Genomic DNA, 21,772 nt, shown 5'->3' with positions numbered 1-21,772 from the left:
TATACAGAAACATGTAGTTTATTGAGTCCAGCTGTCTCATTTCAAGTATTATGGGTTTAAACAAGTTTTGGGTGACTCCAGGGCTGGGTTCCCTGGGAGCCTTTCTTTAATTCCTGGCAGATCAGCCATAAGGACAATACATAATTTTATTTCTGTGTAACAGCAAAATGAAATTTGTAGCTGTGAAAGCAATTTTTGAGGATTTTTAAATCCTTGCTTTTGATATTTTATGAAAACAATTTCTACGTAGAATATCTTCGAGAATCAATATGCTCTTTAAATTTTTGCTTTGCTTTAAACCTCAGGTGACAAATATAATTGGTTGTCTGAGTACAAAGAAATGTCAAGACTGACATATTTTATAGTATTTGTTTGAACCAAAATGTAGAAGAATTAGGAAAAAAAATAAAAAAAGAAAAGATGCATTTTCAGCTATAAAATTCAGTGGTCTTTGTTCTTGAGAAAGTAATTATCATGCACTTGAAGGCAAGTAATGGTATAAAAATGAAGAATGCAAGGCCCTGGTTAAAGACAGTCTTTAGGCTGCTTCTAGATAAACATTTTATTTGGTTATTCCACAACCTCATCTCCACTTGCTTAGAAGCTGTGAAGACTGGAAGTACACTTTGTGTTTTTCATCCAGTCTGTGTAAAATTATAAGAATTTTCACTGGCTATAAAAGCAGAAAAGACAAACAGACCCTCCTCTGGGTCTTCAGAATGCTCATAAGATCACCCAGACTGGATAAGTAGAGATGTTCTAGTATAGGTGCGTATAGATGCAGTACAGATGGTGGTAGAGATGCTCTAGCATAGACGTGACGCACTTTGACAGCATCTTTTCTCTGACAGCAACTTACGTCTTGGTTCTTCACATCAAACCAGAGCAGTTTCTTTGCCTTCACAACCTGCAGACTGACCTCTCGTGTGTACCTGTGGTGGATTGAAGGTAATGCTTGTAATGTTTGTAACACACCCTGATGCTGTATTCACTTTAACTTTTAGAAAAGAGAGCAAGAAGCTTCACAGCAGTTTCTTAGGTGCCTGTCTGTCTGTCTGTCTATCTATCTATCTGTCAATCTATCTACCTATATGCATATATATTTAATTATTTATTTACTTATTTAAAGATATCTTTTGTTCACTAACATGAATCCTCTGACTGTTACTAATGTATGGGACATACCGTGACAGTATAATAGTGTATAAATACCTTTCATCTCATCCTTGCTATTGTTACTGTATTTTAAAAATAATTGTGCATATAATTACCCGCTTTTACTCTGTTTTAAAAAAATACCTACTTACTCTATTATAAAATCCCATAAAAAGGGGTGAACTCAAAAGGAAAGAGAAGCCAATTTTCATTATATTTCTAAATTAAATAGCTAATCCTGATAGATTCACTCCCTTTCAAATAGAACACTCAAGAAATAAAACAGTAAAAATTCACATAATACTTCTTTTATAACAAGATTGCATTGCACAATAGTTCTTTGCCTAACCCTGCAGTTACCCCATAGGCACTACAAGTGCTTACTTGGTCTTCTCCTTTACTTGTTTTCAAGGTTTACTTTCCTAACCAATCCTTAATGTTACAACATTGGATTTATTTACCTCCTTAGATATCAAGAGAATAAAGCATTTGCTTCATAGGACAGAACTTTGATGCTTTATGGGGCTAATGACCAAAGTTCTCAAAGCACTTTTCATCTGTGATTTAGATATTTCTCTATCTTTCCATCTTTCTTTAGAACTCTTAATTGAAGTATTAGGTGAAGAAGAACACTGAAACCAGCTGAAGCCATAGCAGACATAGTAAGGACACGCTTCTGTTAGGAAGTAATTCAGAGTGATTCCATGGTGTACTTTAGACAGATTTACTCTGGTCCTCTGGACTAAGCATCCCCAAGGGCTATTTCAAAGCTCTTTGAATGATCTGTCATTATCTCTTACACTGTAGTCTCCATTAGGAAAGGGTAAATATTTATTGCCCATGTGGAAAGGAACTGCTCAGTTAGTTGTTTCTAACCAAAATCTCTTGATTGTGTTCTATTTACAGAAACCACTTGGCTAGCAAAGCTAAATCACTGAAAATGGAAGTAGTGGAACTACTTCAAAACCGTGCTTCTGCTTCTAAGCAAAACTGCACTGTAGGTGGGGACATAGCAAGAGGACGTGCCCAAGGCAGGGTGGAATTGAAAGTCACCTGTCTGAGCCACAGAAAGAAGTCAGCGATTCCCAGTTTGAGACTCTTGCTTGACTAGTGACCCAGCAGCTGTAACGCTTATGATTACTGCTGATGGATTCCCATGAATCAGCCAGTGATATAAGCTACGAGAATGACTGAAGCGATTTGAAGTGACGGTTCTCCCTCTTCAGCATTCAAGTTTGTGAAAGAAAGGAGAAGAGAGGAGGAGAAGAGAGGACAAGAGGGGAGGGAAGGGGAGGGAATGAAGGGAAGGGAAGGGGAGGGGAGGGGACAAGAGGGGAAGAGAAGGGAAGGGAGGGCAGGGCAGGGTAGAGCAGGGGTGGGGAAGGGAGGGGCAGGGAAGGGAATGTAGGGGAGTGTACCGTAGTATTGGGGAGGGGAGTGTAGGGGAGTTTAGGGGAATGTAGGGGAAGGGAATGTAGGGGACTGGAGGGGAGGGGAGCGTAGGGGAGGGAGTGGAAGGGGGAGGGAATGGGAGGGGAGGGGAGTGCTACCCTAAATAAAATGGCCAAATAAATGACATTTTGGATCTGGAGCCAAATATTTATGTTGCCATTCATTCCACAACCTGATTTATCACTGCAATGTGCGTATTGCACAGTGCCATTAAAGGTTTGGCATGCACAGAGGTGGCTGAGTATTTTCAGAAATAACTTTTCTTAATAACTGAATCAAGACTTCTGCTGTAATGCAAAAGATCAGGTGATTGATTAACATAGGGATGGCAGCTGAGCAGGGGAAACATCTTCAAAAGTTCCAAACATTTTCTTTATACAGAACTACAGCTCCTTCTCTGCTCACCGGTTATGAAAGTTTCTCTCACCTGCTTAGCAAGCAGAAGCAGTAAAATGGGATTTAGAGGATCCAGCTAGAGCAGAAGTGCCACTTAGAGGAAGCAATCAATGTATAGGTAGTCCAGTGTTTGAAGAGAGTTTAAGCGGCTTTCCAAGGAACATATACTAGTGCAAAGCAACTGATTTATCTGACTCTCCAATGAAAGAAAAGGAAGTGCAAAGCAGCAAATGCTTGAGAGAGGGAAAAAGAGGTGCATCTCAGCTGTCTGGGGGGAAGAAGGCAGTCAGCTCTTAACAGGTTATTTGCCATCTAATTTGGTTCTCAAAGGCGTAACATTTATTTAAGACAGTAGCAGTTTACTCCATGTGGTGCTGATAGAGGTTAAATAAAAGACAAGGGCAGCAAACTCCCTCACTTGCTTCTCACCCAAGGACAAAACTGTTATGGGAGAGAAATGCAGGTTACTTTCTCAAATCTCACAGCACTTTCTAACACCATTGGCTACGGGTTACCTCTTAAGTATTTGAAGATTTCAGTAGGGCTGACTGATTTAGATGTGGATAGGTTTAAATCACACTTGTCAATGTGCTGTTAATGTTGAACCACAGCCATTTTTTCCCTAGACCTCTTAATATGCTAGGCAGTCCCAGGAAGCGTAAAACTTTGACCCGTGCTCTCCAGCATTTGCGTACTGCACTTTTTGTAGGTTCCTTATTCTGTAACCGGAATTCTGACAATCTCCTCAACAGCATACAGATACAAAATCCACAGACCCAGATAAAACAGGCTCCCATCCGGTTGTATGATTGTCAGACATGCATTCTTTTATATTAACTGCTCTTTTCTTACTCGGTTCAGATGAAACATAAATAACTTCAGCTGACTTCTAAACTCTACAGACAGCTCTGGTGTTGCTGTGTGATGGAATATGATTTTTCCTTACAAGCCACCAATTGTTTCCATGTCTTTTCTGGACCTTGGGATCTCTTTTGGGAGCTACATTACTCAGAGAAAAACAAGAAGGCTGAGATCACCACTGCCTCAACATAATGCAAAGTTTAAGGCCTTTATGACGGCCAGTTTGCAAATGAATGCAGCCCCATCTTCTCAGCATTTTGAGACAGATGACTACCCAACACTGAACTGTCTCAAGGTTTCAAACTGAGACAGCTTTGTAGAAATAATAGAAAAATTTCGTTACAGTTGGCCTAGCATGGAATTTATTCTTAAAAAGTTTGGTAGAATATACTTGTAGACTTCAAAACTAGTACATCATCATTTGAACACTCCTTCGTCTACACGATATTCTCCAGAAATACCAAACTTTTAGTCCTGGTAGTTAGAGCTATTCAGTCATATTAGCTAATCAAATTCCCTGATCAGTCACTTGAAGTCTGTTGATGACATCTGCTCTGAGCTCTACAGCATTGGTCAGCTACTGACTTGCGGAAATCAGACTCTGTCTAGAACCTCAGAATGGTTATAAAGCAGGTCTGTTTATTCAGCGCTGTGCACCCACGCCGGGCACAAGGGGGATAGCTCCACCTAACTTGCACACCAACAGTTGCTGGCAGTGTGCTTCTGCTAGTGGCACAAATCCACCTTCACTTCATTTCCCCCATAAGTCTCTTGCGTACTCATCAGGTCTTAAATGCCTGTCGATCTCAGAATCTTCTACTTCATTTTCTAAGACTTTTGTTAATGCCTGCTTTTCTGCTTCTGGTACTAGTGCCAAAATTTGACTCTCAGACGCCCATTCTGCTGCCCCTTTGGCTTCTGCGTCAGCCAGTCTATTTCCCCTTTCAATAGCGGTAGCCCCTGTTTGATGTCCTTTACAGTGCAAAATGGCAACTTTAGCTCTTCTGCGTGTTTAATTGAGGATGATAAGAATCCTCTCTCCTCCCAAATTGCCCCATGTGCATGCACCACACCAAAGGCATATTTCTAATCTGTCCAAATGTTAATTCTTTTCCCTTTTGCCAGCTCAAGAGCTCTTACCAAGGCAATGATTTCAGCCTTTTGGGCTGATGTTTGTTACCGCATATCCTGGGAGGTACCGCATATCCCTGGCGGATGAAGGTGCTGCCGTCTACGTACCAATCCTCTGCATCTTCTAGGGGTGGTCGGCTGGAGTATATCGTGTCCATGGTCTTGATGCAATAAACTCTGTTCCTAAGGAAAGAGGCTGGGTTCACAGAATTAATGCCAAACAAATTTAGGAAACTAATAGTCCATTCTACACATTCCTTTTCTTCTTGAGGAGCTATCAACAGGTCATTTACGTATTGCAAGTGTCCCCTTTCCCTGAAGGGCTTTTCCAAGCTTCAATATTCCAGGCTACTTGGTTTCTGAATACGGTGGGGCTATTTTTGAACCCCTGTGCTAACACAGTGCAAGTAAGCTGCTGAGTTTTTCATCTTCTGTTAGGATTTTCTCATTCAATGGCAAAGAGTTGCTGGCTTTCAGGTGCCAAGGGCAGGCAGAAAAAGGCATCCTTTAAATCTAGTACCGTGAACCAAACTTGACTCTTTTCTAATTTTGCCAAAAGGTTGTAGTGGTTGGCTACTACAGGGTATAAATCTTTTGTGATCCTATCGATGGCCCTTAAATCCTGAACTATACGATAGGTTCCATCTGCCTTTCTAACTGGGCCTATATGGAGTGTTATATTCTGACTCACATTCTACTATTAGTAGATTACTCCATAATTAAGCAAGTTATTGATTATTCCTTCCATTCCCCTTCTGTCTTTCACCTTTAGTGTGTATTGCTTTTAGCATACCTTCGGAGCATTTTCCTTTAAATCAACTTTTTATACAGGTACTACATTCTTTGCTCCCCCAACTAGTCCTGTAGCCCAAACTCCCAGATACATTTGCTTCATAATTACACCCATCCAGGGAGTCCTATCTGGAGCTTTCTCTGGACTCGCCACGGATAGATAGACTTCAGAGCTTAAGCTGTTACTTTGATTTCCATTTTCCCTTGTTCCAAAGAAACTTTTGCATCCAATTTTTCCAGCAAGTCCCTTCCTAAGAAGGGCCTAAGCAAATTGGGTAAGTAGAAAAACGGATGGATTCCCATCATTTTTCCCCAATTCCAATCTTGAGCATTGCAAAAGAAAAAAGCCTTTTCCTTTTGGCCAGTTGCTCCTACTGCATTGACAGACCTAGCGCTTTTCCAGAATCAACTTTTGGATTAACACAAAGAAAGAAGCTCCCATATCCAACCTAAAAATCCATGCCTCTCTCTTCATTCCTAGCTTTATTTCAACCAGTGGATCTGCTAGGATAGATGCCCCTGGTCCCCGTCATTCCTGCTCTGACTGTTGCAAGTTTATCCTGCAACCTAAGACAATTTCCTTCTGATATCAGGAGCTGATTGTCCTAGAAAGAGGGTAGTCAATTGCCTCTGTTTGTCTTCCGAAGCCAGGTCCAAACTGGTATATTTTCTTTCTTCTCTGCATTTCAAAGCTGGTCCAAAAATTCCATAGGGGTTTCTTTTGGACCTTGTTAGAATAGATTCTCAATTCCCAGTTTAACCAGATTTTGGTATTTACCAGAGGCCCCAGAGGGCTCACACCTGTGATTTTGATATCCTCTTTCCCTGCTCATTCAGCTTCAAACAGCTTTGTCAAATACTACATGCCACACCTTTAGCACCTTCAATAACCCTTTTAACGCTTCTTTTTATCTTTCTCCAGCCTGTACTTTCACCAAAGGCTCAGTCAGGGGCCAGCTTAATTCCATACCTTTTTCCCTCCAGGATGCTGAAACAACATATCAGTATACAACATTTCAACCCATTTTCCTTCTCTCCTCAAAAACAACGCTAATTGCAGGACAGTTCTAGCCGATTCATCCATAAAGTGGCCATTTAGCTCCATCCTCAAGCTTGTATAGTGGCCACCCTTGACTGCAATGCTTAAGGAGAGTCCTCTTGCTTTCTGTGCCCCCCCAGTTCTGACAATATCCTTCCCATGTGCCACTATGCACCCAAGGGGGCTTTTCCTTAAAACGGCTTTGTTCTGGGTATTGCCCATTTCCTTGATTTCCTATCCCCCCTTTTTTATCATTTCTATTCCTTATTAGTTACTGTCCCTTGTTTCAATTTCCACGCAAACCTTTTATTGCAGGTTTTTACCGGCTTCTCCCAATCTTCTTCCCAAACGTCCCACTTATTTCTGTTAAACCTGTAGGTAACACTTTCCGTTTACATCTTCAATTAATTGCTTATTGATCTCAGAGTCTTCTACTTCATTTTCTGAGACACAACTGTGCTAGCTAAAACCTAGGAATCACCATTCTTTATCTTGTTCCCCATCTCCCTGCAGAGCTCACTCTAACACCCCTGTTGGAAGGAAAACGCTTTCTTACCTGAGAGGACTACTGTGCGTGGCTGTCCTCTGTCTCCATTGATCAGACTCACAGGAAAGTAAACCAAATGACGATGAAACAGATTTACCTCTGGATGTATCACACTATGTATTGAAATGGGACCTGTAAGAACAAAGTGCATTCTCAAGTGAGTCCTTTCCCGTTAATTTCCTTAGTCACTGGGAAACTCTTACAGAAAATTCAGGCAAACAATTCCCCTGCATGGAAACCTCGTTTCGTCTGTAGAACTAAGCATTTATCCCGGGATATTCAGTTTTTCGACATTGTATAAGCCTTCCTGCTCTCACTTCCCTCGGTTTTTCATTTCTTTTCTTCCTAAGACACCCGTGAAAAACTTAAGAAACCTCCTGGTCAATAACTTTCTTCAGACAGCGTCAATGATATCACAGCAACCCAGACTTATTTAACTTTTTCTTTAAAATAGCTAACACAAATTCTGTATCATTCTCATGCAGACCAGTCCCCAGCTTGATCATCTGAATTGAATTTGTTTTCTATTAAACAGATTTTCTTATCATTTTTATTACAGCAGATGAAAAAAGCACTCACTCTTTTGCTGGCTTTCCATCACATCTGATTGACCGAGACACCCTGATTCCTTGTCTTTATTTGCTTTCTGCAGAATACTCCGATCTCTTTTGGTTCAAGTTCGACTGGCAAAAAGCTTTTCACTGGTTACTACACTTAGCTGCTATACATTTTTGTTTCTTAAGATAACTGTTTTCATATTTTTCAATAGAACGTTGCCATGATCTATTTTGTAAGGTCTAGAAAACAGACCCCCCTCCCCCCACCCCAAAAAAAAAAAAAAAAGATGCTTAGTCCTTTAACATAAAATATTTATTCATTTGGCTGGATGGAGGAAGTTATACACGCTTTATATTCTATCCATGTAGACTGCACTCAGGAAAAGTTTATGTAAAATTCTGCTGACAAATGGCAGAATCCAGCTTGACTGCTCTAGGAAGTGGAACAGACCCACAGTGGACAGGAGAATGTACTGTCAGAACAATTAGGAAATAAAATCTATCGTGATCTAAGTTACTGACAACTGTTAATTCACTTTGTTCTTATTCAACTTGGAAGAAATGGGCACAGAAATTACTCATTTACCCTAAGTACATCTCTGTCACCTTCTTCTCATCTCCAACATGATTCTCATTTTCAGATTGACCTCCGTGTAAACTGTGAGTCTACGTTAAGTGTCATGCACCAAGTTTGCTGATGACACCAAACTTGGAGGAGTTGTGGACTCGAATGAGGGTGGAAAGGCCTTGCAGAGGGATCTGGATAGGTTGGAGAGCTGGGCGATCACCAACCGCATGAAGTTCAATAAGAGCAAGTGTCGGGTCCTGCACCTGGGACGGGGAAACCCTGGCTGCACGTACAGACTGGGCGATGAGACGCTGGAGAGCAGCCTAGAAGAGAGGGATCTGGGGGTCGTGGTAGACAGCAAGTTGAATATGAGCCAGCAGTGTGCCCTGGCGGCCAGGAGGGCCAACCGTGTCCTGGGGTGCATCAAGCACGGCATCGCTAGTAGGTCAAGGGAGGTGATTGTCCCGCTCTACTCTGCGCTGGTGCGGCCTCACCTCGAGTACTGTGTGCAGTTCTGGGCACCACAGTATAAAAAGGACATGAAACTGTTGGAGAGTGTACAGAGGAGGGCTACGAAGATGGTGAAAGGCCTGGAGGGGAAGACGTACGAGGAACGGCTGAGGTCACTGGGCCTGTTCAGCCTGGAGAAGAGGAGGCTGAGAGGAGACCTCACCACAGTCTACAACTTCCTCGTAAGGGGGTGTCGAGAGTCAGGAGACCTTTTCTCCATTAACACCAGTGACAGGACCCGTGGGAACGGGGTTAAGCTGAGGCAGGGGAAATTTAGGCTTGACATCAGGAGGGGGTTCTTCACAGAGGGGGTGGTTGCACACTGGAACAGGCTCCCCAGGGAAGTGGTCACTGCACCGAGCCTGTCTGAATTTAAGAAGAGATTGGACTGTGCACTTAGTCACATGGTCTGCACTTTTGGGTAGACCTATGCGGTATCAAGAGTTGGACTTGATGATCCTTAAGGGTCCCTTCCAACTCAGGATATTCTATGATTCTATGATTCTATGATTCTATGATTCTAAGTGTCAGAGGCAACCGTGCTCTGACCAACACTGCCTGTGCTGGACAAGCTATGGAGAGCAGAAATATTTCTGTAGTGGTCCTAGGAGAACCCCAGTTCATTTGGATGCAGCTCTTCTTAGAACACTAAGGAAAATCCATTCCTCAAAGGCTGCATCTCTATTAGATGCTGGGATGGAGCAAGAATGTAGTTTTGCAAAAAAACTCCAGTAATCACATTTACTCCATGCAGTTGCAGTTTCACAGAGGATTAGTGCTACATGAATGAATGTTCTCTCTAAAGAAACAGAAATTAAAGATCTGTTTCAGGTGCAAGACCAATGTATTGCAACCCCGAAAGGGGATATAAAAACCCAAACTAATCACCTGTTCTTCGGATAGATTTGAATCAAAGTTTGCAGGCATTTTTTTGTCCAATGGCTCCAAATGAATCTAGTCCAAAGCTCCTATATGCTGGAACCACATGATGAACATGTAAGGCCTTTAGCCTTAGCTGCTTTGATCTACTGATCTTCTCCAATTGGACTATATTGCTTGTTGCTATACCTCCAAGGAACAGAACACAGTTGGGATAAATTCACAGTCTAGAAAGAGCTCCAGCAGGAACATGGGTCTCCCTTGCTACCATCATCACAGAAGGTGTGGCAGCCACAGGGGCACTTCATTCATTCACTCACAGAGCACCAATAACAAATACTCATTGCTGTAATATTCATTTGTTGCAAAACTACATTATTGCTCCATCTCCACATCTAATATAGATGCAGCCTTTGATGAACAGACTTTCTTTAGTGTTCCAGTAAAAGTCATTGCTTATTAAGTTTAACTGCCTTTGAAAAAATAATACTAGGAGGTCTGTACAATTGGCAGCACAGTGGTTGACCCATATATCATCAAGGGTCTGTCTGGAACGGTACGAGCTGGTAATAGTTTTGTTTCAGATGTATTTCAGCTATGCCCATTGCCTACCACAGAAGCAGGAGAAAATGCCTCTTTACTGTTCTACATGTCCAACACTCAATTTTAATTCTTCTTGAAGTTAGCGGTTCCAACAATCCAAACCAGATGCCCAGCCTCCCAATCTAATGCATGAGCAGAGGGGCTCTCTGGAACACCAATACAGACTAGGTGAGAAATACCTTGAAAGCAGCCCTGTGAAGAAAGACTTGGGGGTACTGGTTGATGAGAAGCTCAACATGAGCCAGCAGTATGCACTTGCAACCCAGAAATCCAACTGTATCCTGGGCTGCATCAAAAGCAGAGTGGCCAGCAGGGCAGGACAGGTGATTCTCCCCCTCTACTCTGCCCTCCAGAGTCCGGGGTATGGAGTAGCAGGGCTCCCAGCACAAGAGAGACCTGGACCTGCAGTTGGTCCAGAGCAGAGCCACAAAAATGATCATCAGAGGTATGGAGTACCTCTCCTATGAAGACAGGCTGAGGATAGACTCAGGTAAGGAAGAAATTTTTATGAGGGTGAGGAGACACTGGAAGAGGTCGCCCAAAGAAGCTGTGGATGCCCCATTCCTGGAAGTGTCCAAGGCTAGGACAGATGGGGCATTGAGCAACCTGGTCTGGTGGGAGGTGTTCCTGCCCATGGCAGGGGGGTTGGAACTTGATGATCTTTAAGATTCCTTCCATCCTAAACCGTTCTATGATTCTATATGGTATGGAATATCCCTTTGGCCAGTTTGGCTCAGATGTCCTGGCTGTGTTGCCTCCCAGCTTTTTTGCAACCACAGCCTCCTCACTGGCAGGGCAATGTGAAAAAAAAAAAAAAGAAAAAAGAAAAAAAAAAGGCCTTAACACTGTGCAAGCCCTTCACAGCAATACCTAAAACAATGGAGTGAAGCTAGGATTGCTCTGATAGCATTCTTCATGATCCAGCACAACTGACTGCTCTCGCAAGATCAGGTTCATTTCTTCTGAACCGGTCCGTATTTTGGAGGCTCCCGTTTCCTCAAAAATCTCCAAATTCTAACAAAATACATCATTCATGCTTCTGTCAAGCACACACGGATTTCTTCTGTTTTATTATGGACAGCGAGCTTAGGGAGACTGAATCTACACCTCAGTAATGGTCATTACAGCCACAAGGGAAGATGGAGCTGAGAGACACTCTCAGCTGAGGAAACAGTTTTATCACACGTGCAAGAATCAGTTGTGTTGTTTCAGAGTTAGCTTATTGTCTTTGTGAAGACCTCATTTCTTCAGCTTCTCCTACATTAGACAAATTACTGAGTGAGAAAGCAATTAGTACTTAATGCTATAATACATCAACTGTTCCAAATCCAACAATTGAGATCTTCTCATGTTAGCGTAGCAACCACATAACCACCAAGTGATTATATGAAGGTGCTTTATTCAGCGCTGGAAGCCGGGGCAGGTGCCCAAATCTGGCTTCAAGTCCTGTTACTTCCCAGCCATTATTTATACATTCAACATTACGTAAGGCATACATATTCATTACAGGTTGCAACATCAGCCTCGCATTCCATTCTAATTAGCTCTCCTCCCGTTTGCACATGCGTGGTGCTCTCTGGTGGTCGTCCAGGTGGTCGTCCAGATGAAGTAAGGAGTCTTCCTCTCTGCTAAACTTTTCACCTTTCTCACTCGACGCATGCTCTCTCCGCTCCTTGGTTCTGGTTCAACTCATTTCAGCATTTTCAGGTTCTTATCAAAGGTCAGGTTGTACCTGTTCCCTCCCAAGGCTCCCCTTCAAAGATTCATTTGACTGTTCAGTATACTCCCTAAATTTCCCAGTATACATAGATTAATTGATAATGTAAGTACATTTGGCAATGCTTGATTATACTTTATGACCCACCACCTAAGAGACATTAATAAAACATCCATTCGATTCTCCCTAACACTAACATTTCCCCCCTTTGAAAATACTTCACTCATACCGAGAGCAAGTATTTTCATTACTATTAGGTTGAATCAGGTTAGTAGAGGTTAGTAAGTATAACTTGATATAGAGATTAGTAAGTATAATTTTAATGCATCTTCGTTAGTCTACTATCTTATTGATTCCTCCATGCCTGCTTGTTAACGCTAGTACTATAGGATGGGGGTGGAGTAAGTGGGATAGGGTGTTCTGGGTGATTCCCAGTAACCTACTAACCTCCTTAACCACATTGGCAATGAAATGTGGTCCCCTGTCTGAAGAAATACCCAATGGTACACCAAATCTAGGGATTATTTCCTGTAGTAACCGTTTTACCGTTTCCTTTGCTTGGTTGGTGCGACAGGGAAGGGCCTCCGGCCATCCTGAAAAAGTATCAACCCCTACCAACAGGTATTTATAACCTCTTGCTTTAGGCAGTTCCACGAAGTCTATTTGCCAGTAATCTCCAGGCTCTATCCCAGCCTTAGTTCTTCCCATCTCAGCATGTTTCCTCGCTACCGGATTATTCTTTAAGCAAAGCTCACATTTTGACATTACTGACTTTGCCATTGTTAACATGTGTACCGAGATGACACCTCGTTTCAAATAGGTCACCATTGCTCCTGCACCCCAGTGACATTCATTATGTTTTATTTGTAAGATTTCTCGCATTACTATAGGAGGCACTATGAGTTGTCCTGTTGTAGTCACATACCATCTGTCAGGATTCTTCTGGGCCTTCATCAGATTTGCAAGTCTCTCATCTTCTGCCGAATACTTTGGGTCTTTAGGTAATTTAAAACAAGAGAGGCCTACCTTCGATGGAATTAGAGCCATTACTTTCCATACTTCACGCGCAACCTTCCAGGCCGTCAAATCTGCCAGTCTGTTACCTTCTGCAATCTCTGACACCCCTCCTTGATGGGCTTTACAATGCATTATGGCCACCTGTTGGGGTTTCTGTACAGCTGTTATTAATTTCAATATTTCTTCCTGGTATTTTATATTAGTCCCTTGTGAGGATAGCATTCCCCTTTCTTTCCATAATGCCCCATGTACATGAACTACCCCGAATGCATATTTTGAATCTGTCCAAATATTCACGTTCTTACCCTCGCTTAGTTCCAGGGCTCATGTCAGGGCAATTATTTCTGCTCATTGGAGAAAAAGAGAAAAATCATCATATAGTTAGCCATCTGTTATATCAAAAAATAGCAAATTTCTTTAAAGAAAACAATTGCACACCAAAATTTCAATATTACCAGGTGACAGCCACTCCTACTTAAACTTAGCACCCTGGAAACCTTTAATTATCTTATTCTCAGTCTCTGACCTCTCTGTATTCTGCGTAGGTGTAGGTATTACTACTGTCCAACAAAGATTTGGGGCTACAAGTTGTTTGTAAATGCTTACAGTGCTACACTTTCTTTACAGTCATTTGAGGCCAAAGGCATATGATATTGTGCAAGTGCATATACTGCTGCCTGCAGCATGACACCTGTGTCAAGTGCTCTGACACATCCATGATACGTTGTCTACTCTGCCCTCTCTTTCTCCAGAAGGGGTGAGTATTTCTCTAGGTTTACACATAGCAGTATTTTCTCTGAAAGTAGCTGGTAAACATTAATAATGCTCTCTAAGTAAGACTAGAAGTCACAAAAGATAACAATTTACTTATTCAGGGATGTAGTCTGTTTTAATTAACTTTGGGGATCACAAAATTTAATGAAGTCTACACCAGAGTCTCATTTCCCCAGTTTCTAGTCAATGCTTTAATGTGATTTCTCCTTGCTTTTAGCCACATTCCCTCCACATCCCCAAAAGTAAATAAATAAACAAAACAACAACAACAAAACAACAACAATAATAATGGTGATAATAATAATATAATAATAATTTAAAAAAACAGGGTTCCCTTTTCCTTTGTGTGTCATGAAGAAATTGAAGAGAGTCCCTATCACTTGGAAACTCTGTACTACACATAGTAGTGTGAGGAAGAGACAAAGACGTGATCTCCACCAGTAGGCCATTCTTTTGTCCATGGAATACATTAAAAATAAGAGATACTTGATTATTTACCACACTCTGATAAAAAAAACTGTATAAGGATAGGTGGGAAAGTTATTACCTTTACGAGAAACTAAACATCTGATGAAAATTAAGGCTTGCAATAATATGCAGTAAATAATTTTCTTTTTAAGTCCAGGTGCATAGTTACTTACACAAGAGTTTTCAGAGAAAATCTTGCTATCCATCTTCATGAAATACCATTCAATCTAGTGGTTCACGAGGATGGAGCTTCTGGACTGAATTTTGCCTGGCTTGGAACCAGAACCTCCTGAATCAAGTAAGTGCTTGACCAAACTTAGGGTTGGTTTATCTTGGCAAAAATTTGCATGCTGAACTACAAAAATCTTTCCTGACAAAGCCTTCTTGAAGAATGGTCTACTATAGCAAAAACTTTCAATTTTTCAAACCTGGATTTTCTGAAGGAAAGTGAAAGATGAGTGTCCCTTAAAAAAATCCCAGATGAACCTCCATGTCTAATATTATAACAGGCAGTTTTTGTAGTCTTTGATGTTAGTTTCCCCAAAGGGGCAAACATTAGATAATTTTATGCTCAGAATAAGTCTACAATTAAAAACATGACTTTTACAGTCAGTTTTTAATTTCATTGATTGCAAAATTATGAATTTTCTGTGAAATTCCATTAAAAAAATCCCTCAGGCAAATATACACCAACTGAAATACTGATATCAATATTTGATTTATGATTGTAAACTTAGATTTAATTACTACAAATCCTATTTCTACCAGCTTCAAGCATTTAAGCACGATCTAGATGAAATTTTAATTTGTAATGTATTTTAAGCACTAATGTTTAGACTAATTAAATTTCATTAGTGCCAGGATATGAAGTTAATTTAAAATAAAGATGGTTTCTTTTTTTCAAGTAGTCTAATGTTTATTAAATGTAAATGTTATTAAAGTTATTTGAATTGCATAAGCAGGACGTAAGCTGCCCACACTTGACTTGAAATGCCATTGCTTCTCACACTTATTTTTTTTTTATATATATCATGAAAGAGTAACACTGTAAGTATTCAGCTACATTGGTAATCTCTGCGTATAGTTCGCAATGACTTTGAAAGTATAGAGGCAAGCAGAAATAATTATGCTTTAGAGTTCACACTCAAATAATGAATATCATTCCTTTCAGGCATGTTTTGCAGAATTGTATTCAATAAATTATTCTAGCTTCTCCCCTTCACTTTCATATGAATCTCAATTATCTCACACAGAGGGGAATTAAAGAGTAAGACAACAATGAACTGGCAAACTAGTCCTTCTAAGAGGAAGAAGAAGAGTCAAAGAGGAGAGGTCTAAAAGTTAAAGAGGAAGAGAAGGTGACCACTACTTCTAAATTTTTTTTATTTTTATTTTTTGCTGGTAACATGAAGAGCTTCTGTGTAAAAGCAGTTATTTAAAGGTGGAAGGCAAGGAAAAAATTATGGCACAGAATCGGATTTCTGAAACAAACTGGAAGAATTACAGAAAGTTATTTCTTTTCATCCCATTTTACATTAATGGTAAGACTGTGGATGTTGAATAATATTTTGACAGGGTTTTTGGAAACAGTATTTGCCCACTTCTCATTAAAGCTCTTACTATTTTAAAATTTTAATAATCTTCATTACACATAAAAGTGATATAATCATCAACCACATGACATGCATGAAAGGCCTCTCAAGAAAGCTCTGTTAAACTCTTTTCTTTGTCTTTCATTGATGATAATATTCTTTATGATATTAGACTAAACATCAAGCCTATGTTTTCTAAAAAGCCTCCTTGTTGTGCTTTGCTAACACTGAAGAGTTTCCGTTCTTGAATTACCTTCTGTCTGGTTGACTCAATGCACAGTCAGGAGAACACTCTCTCTCTTAATTGTATAAACCCTTTATTTATTTAAACCTTCAATTTGAAAATAAGATCATAGCCTATAGGTTAATTTTTGTTTATCTTTCATTTTGTATAAGTAGTATTATCTCATTATTGCTTAAGGCTGTGGTCCAGCACTAATCACTTTCCCAGAACCAGACATAAGATATGACTACAGTTTGCCAATAGATTAATGAAGAAGGAAAAAATTTATTTGGTATTATGGATGTCAGGGTCCCACTTATTGGAGGGCATTTGTTCCCCAGCCTTTATCTAGTAAATCAAAATCTCTTTTAATGACCAAGTCTCTGAAGAGTTTTTTATTGTAATAAATGAATTGGCATCTTTACCCATCTCCAGTTCTTATCTCAGAAGTCTAGAATAGTATGTAGGTATTATCTCAGCAGAAACTTGTTTGCACTTCTCATAAGATTCTCATCTCATTTAAGCAATCCTTGATCATTCCTTAAAATCTTTATTTTACAGCGCTGCTTTCACAACTTTAAAGCCTTTTTTTCCCAAACAATACCTACCCGTGTTACATCCCAGCTGCCATTCTTTCACATGGCTATAATATCTGGCTACACCTTTCGTTAATAGCTCAAGCTCCGTTGTTTCAGTGCATTGACCATTCCCTTTTTAAAGGATTCTTTTCAAACTTGTTTCTTTATTTAAAGTTGAACTGTATATTTCACTGTATAAACAGTAACAGTTCTAATATTTCAGCAACTTCTCATCCAAAAAACCTATCATAAAAGTCCTACAGCATATTCTGGGTTATTTCCTGTTGTAAAACTGGGGAGAGAATATGATGTGTGACATTTGGGTGGCACAAAGATTACTGTTTCTATCTTTAAAATATTGACAGATATTTGCTTTTCAATATCCTCCAGGCTGCACTATCTGGAATGCTGATAAGGACAGAGAGACACACAGAGACACACACAGACAGAGATGCACAGAAAGAGAAACAGAGCTGTGAAAATGTGCTTTGATGGACATCACTTCCCATACATGCTCCAAAAAGCAAGAATATTGACACAGGGGAAAAAAAGTGAGAGAATGTTGGCAGCCTAAATAATCAGCACAGTGGGTTTCATGTCAGCCTCTCACAGTGCTACTGCTGCTTACCTGTGTCCCTTCCCAGTTACTGCTGAGAGAGCTCCTGTGTTAGTATTATTCTATGTACTTCTGTCTGTTTTCTGCTCTTGCCTCCTTACAAAGGAATGCTCATTATTGTTGAGGATGCAGAAACTCAGGCCAATTAAGTATATGCAAAAGTGTTTTTTTTTTATTTATTTGTTTGTTTGTTTTCCATAGAAACTATGGTTTACCTTCTTATCTGATTACCTTCATATGGGAAGATTATCATCGATGGACTGCTATGACCCAGTTTCAAGACACAACTTCTTTTTCATATGTATGCTAGCTGCATTTCTTTCACTCAGTCTATTACAGTCTGTTTTATGCAAGACTCATGAAGGTACCTGGGAAAGGAGTGACTGATCTCTAATGTAACACCACCACAAACATTATTTCACACACCCGAACAATGAGACGTGCCAGAATTAGGCATACTGTTTGTACAATTTTTAGCCCCAGACATGGTGAAACATAAGATCGAAAATTTAGCTGGAAGTGAGAAATAAGTGGGATGAGATTTTTATTTATTTATTTATTTATTTATTTATTTATTTATTTATTTGGTGAAGAATTAGAAACAGCTTTAGGAGAGAGAATGTCTATACAGATAAAAACTGTTCTCACAGAAGGACAGCAGGCACTGGTAGGGAGTTTAAAACACGGAGGGACTGCCAGCAGAAGGGAAGAGGAGTAAATACACAGAAAATGAGCATGACTCAGAAAAAATAAAAAGGTGTATTATGAAAACAGATACCGTGAATGAACAAGTCAATTACTTCCAGTGAAACATAGAGAGCAGGCTAAATCTTGGATTTGGATTTTGTGTTAGGAATATGAAGAAGAATAAAATCAGAGTAATAGTAATCTATGTAAGCTAAAGTAAAGAAATATGAAGACGACTGTGTTTGGAGATACTTAACTTTATGGACACCTGGTAAACAATCCCTTAATTTCTAATGACATAGAAATAATTTAATTTACACCAGTATATCTATCACCGGACTTCTGTGGACATGGCTTAATGGGACTGAGATGTTTTCCTAAGAGGAAAATGAATAACAACCAAATAAATAAATAAATAAAATAAATGAAGCAATATGACAATGATTTGGGAATAGCTGTTAAAAGACCTATATGAAAATAACATTTTAGTGTCAGTAGGTATTTTCAAAAGATATTAGAAACTGATTTGTCAAACTTCCATAGAACTGAACAAACATCTGCTTTTATTCTTAAAAATTTGAAAGTTTCCTCTTTTCTGTCATGTGGCTTTTGCAGGAAAAACTTTAAAGAATTTCCTGTATCTTGATTTATACAAGAAAATAACTTATTGGAATTGAATGCAAGTATCACATAAATCACTGTAAATGAGGTTTTACTACAAAGGTTTACAATACAGTATACATGTCATGTAAAATTACGAAACTGCAACTTTCAGCCAACAAACTACAGTCTGATTAACTGCTACAAGTCAATAGGGTGTTCTTTGCCTTCTCTGTTAATGGTAGCATCAACTACTCTCAGTTTAAGTGACTCTGCTGATTGTTTGTGTTCAATACTTTCATCAAGACATATGTTGCAGGGTCTGTTAATCAGTGTTGAGAAATATATATCAAAAATGTTTCAGCTTAGGGAAAATAAATAGGCAAATGTAAACTGAGTAAATATAAACTAAGATCTATGTGTCATCATAATGTTTTTAAAAAGCAAAAGTCCTGATAAATGTTGATATTAAAGACGTCATTTTGAATTCTTCCTCACTACTTTCTAGAGTTGGTTAATATATTCTGTATCTGTTTTAAAGGTAAGCATATCAGGCACAGGAAACTTGTACAACAGGTTCAGAAGAGCACACTGTCACAGTGTCACAGTCACAAATCCCCACCCATCCATTCATTATCAGATAGACTATATTATATGTATTACAGAAGAGGGTAAAAAGGAACTATGGAGAGCTAATTTAGCAGACCCACACATTTCGAACAAGAGCACAAACCATTAAAAGTAACTTTTATTCAAAATCCTGCATAAAACTAAAATAAATCCATCTATCAGCTCCTTAGAATAATCCTTTCATCTTTGAACATGTCCCACTTGAGGAAGACCTGTAGAGGAATATTTCTTACTGAGGGCTTGTCTACAAGGGAAACTTTCCAATGTAAGTTACTGTGAATTAAACTCATGTCAAAATTTTATTAGTACTACCTTCCTAGTGTAAACATCTGCAGTTGTTTATATAGAGCTTTTTCAAAAAGAAACATAAATTGACTAAGACTACATACCTGTAGGACCCATCCAACACTTTGTTTTCAAACTGGACTCACTCTTATGCTCTATTTCACCTTTCATTTGCTTACTGTTTTCCCAGATTTCTCAAGCCTACAATACAACTTGGGGCAGGATGGATAGATTTTATAAATATATTCCTAAATAGAATGATTTAGTCTTGATCTCATAACTGAGAAATAGTATCTCACTAATTCCCCTGACAGCCATTAAGATTAAAAGGAAATTGTATACACCTAGGACATTCAAACAAATTCAGCACAGATTTAATGAAAATACATGAAAGACTGAGCAATTCATGAATAGTAAACCGCCGCAAAGTTTGACCCAGAGGCAGATGGTAAAATGAAAATCTCACAAGTCAGCACCATTATTATGATGCCTTGGAGTAAACTTTCTCTGTATTATTTTATATTCCTGAAGCAATTTATAAAAGCCTACCTGATAGCATTTAAGAACTACTTATTTCTCTGAAGGAAGCAGCTCAGTAGAGTTGAGATATATATATATATATATATATATGTATATATAGATGGATACTTTTATACACATATACATATGTGTATGTATGTATGTATGTATGTATGTATTTATTTATTTTTATTTTTCCCGAGAAACTTAATCTCATGATAAAATGTAAAACCTATTCGTTATCTCTTTTTGGTTCCACTGCAGATCCCAGTGGAATTATTCCTTGTTATTCTTTTTTAGGTTCAAAACACTCTGTTTGTTATCTCAGAATTATTTTCAAAACAAAAAGGTAAGTTTAGCATATGACCTTTTAAAGAATGTGTTGCATAACTGTTATGTATGCAGGAAGCTCAGAGAAGACCCAGAACCAGCAAATCTTTTTTTTAAGCTTCCAATGAAATCATGCTCACTTTGTAAAGCAGACCAAGCAAAATGTTCTACTGTCACCAATGTATCCATATCTCATGCAAAATGGACAAGGCTCCAGGTCTTTCATTGCAAGATGACAGGTTAAGCTGAGAAGTTAACTCTTCAGCCCTATATGTTTGGCTGTTATGCTTACCCAGACTCCAGGCTGCAAATGGCTTTATTTTCTCTTCTCTATTTGTGTAGAGAAGGGTAGAGATTCATCTTGATTTCTTTTTTCCTCATATGGAGCTTGTAACCATAAAAACATTTGACCAGGTTGCATTTTTTTATGCTCGTAGGTAAATAGAACTCTGTGAATAGTTAGTCCAGGGGAAAGGTGTTAGACTAGATTGCTCTACTGATATTGCTCATTTCAGGCTTCTGTTGTGAGAAAAGGAGATGGACTTGGAGCTGAGTTATTAATCTTAGCCTCATTTGCATCTGAGTTGCAAAGGTTATGTGCAAAAGCCTTGTACCCTATAACCAGTTGTCATAAACCATTTTCTTTTCTACTCTTTTATTTCATATACTACCTGTCAGATTGTATTTCCTCACTTAAATGTAAAAAGGTTGATCTTTTTTCTTTAGAATAGACAGAGAAAGTGATCAAAAATGCTTTAACCTCTTTCAAGAAAGAATTAACTTCCTTCCCCTTAGACTTCATCTTTCTGTCCCTTTTTATTATAGAACTACTCAGTAAGTAGTAGTGGAGACAGTCGTTTAAAAATAACTACAAGGGCATCATGTTTGTTGACAAACAGAAAACAGTTTTATCTCTTTCTCACTTTATCATCTTTATTGACTGATCCCACAAAGCTGCCTTCATGGATGAGCTGCGATGTTCTACACAGTTTCAGTGCTCTGAGTGAGAGGAGGCTTTTTGAAAAGCAGCTTAGAAGTAACAAAGAATTTGCCTCATAATATAATATTTGCCTCATTCCTCGGCCAGAAATAGTGTGTGTGTGTGTGTGTGTGTGTGTGTGTGCGTGTGTGTGACTTAGCTTAGCAGATGATAATATTTCCCTGAAGGGAACAGATTTTTATTATTATTATTATTTTATGCATCTATCACAAATAAGTAATTTTCTTTGTGTTTGCTAAAAAAGAA

General features: G+C 39.2%; 2 long non-coding RNA genes across 5 annotated transcripts in view; one reads left to right on the top strand and one right to left on the bottom strand.

Annotated features, from left to right (window-relative positions):
• LOC310890137 overlaps positions 1 to 2,433 on the top strand; it is a 28,999-nt gene extending 26,566 nt beyond the window's left edge. For all 3 annotated transcript variants that reach the window (XR_014577045.1, XR_014577046.1, XR_014577047.1), the window contains 2 exons: positions 852 to 948; positions 2,062 to 2,433. This is a non-coding gene — a long non-coding RNA (uncharacterized lncRNA). The remainder of the gene's footprint in view (positions 1 to 851; positions 949 to 2,061) is intronic.
• LOC310890139 overlaps positions 1 to 21,772 on the bottom strand; it is a 764,802-nt gene that overhangs the window by 584 nt on the left and 742,446 nt on the right. The window contains exon 4 of one of the 2 annotated variants that reach the window (XR_014577049.1): positions 860 to 932. The exons of the other annotated variant lie outside the window; for it this stretch is intronic. This is a non-coding gene — a long non-coding RNA (uncharacterized lncRNA). The remainder of the gene's footprint in view (positions 1 to 859; positions 933 to 21,772) is intronic. 2 annotated transcript variants of the gene reach the window in all.

This window comes from Anser anser (assembly GCF_964211835.1).
Source record: "Anser anser genome assembly, chromosome: Z".
In the NCBI taxonomy this organism is placed as follows: Eukaryota; Metazoa; Chordata; class Aves; order Anseriformes; family Anatidae; genus Anser; species Anser anser.
The sequence above is the reverse complement of the archived record's forward strand: the minus strand, read 5'-3'. Positions and strand labels throughout refer to the sequence as shown.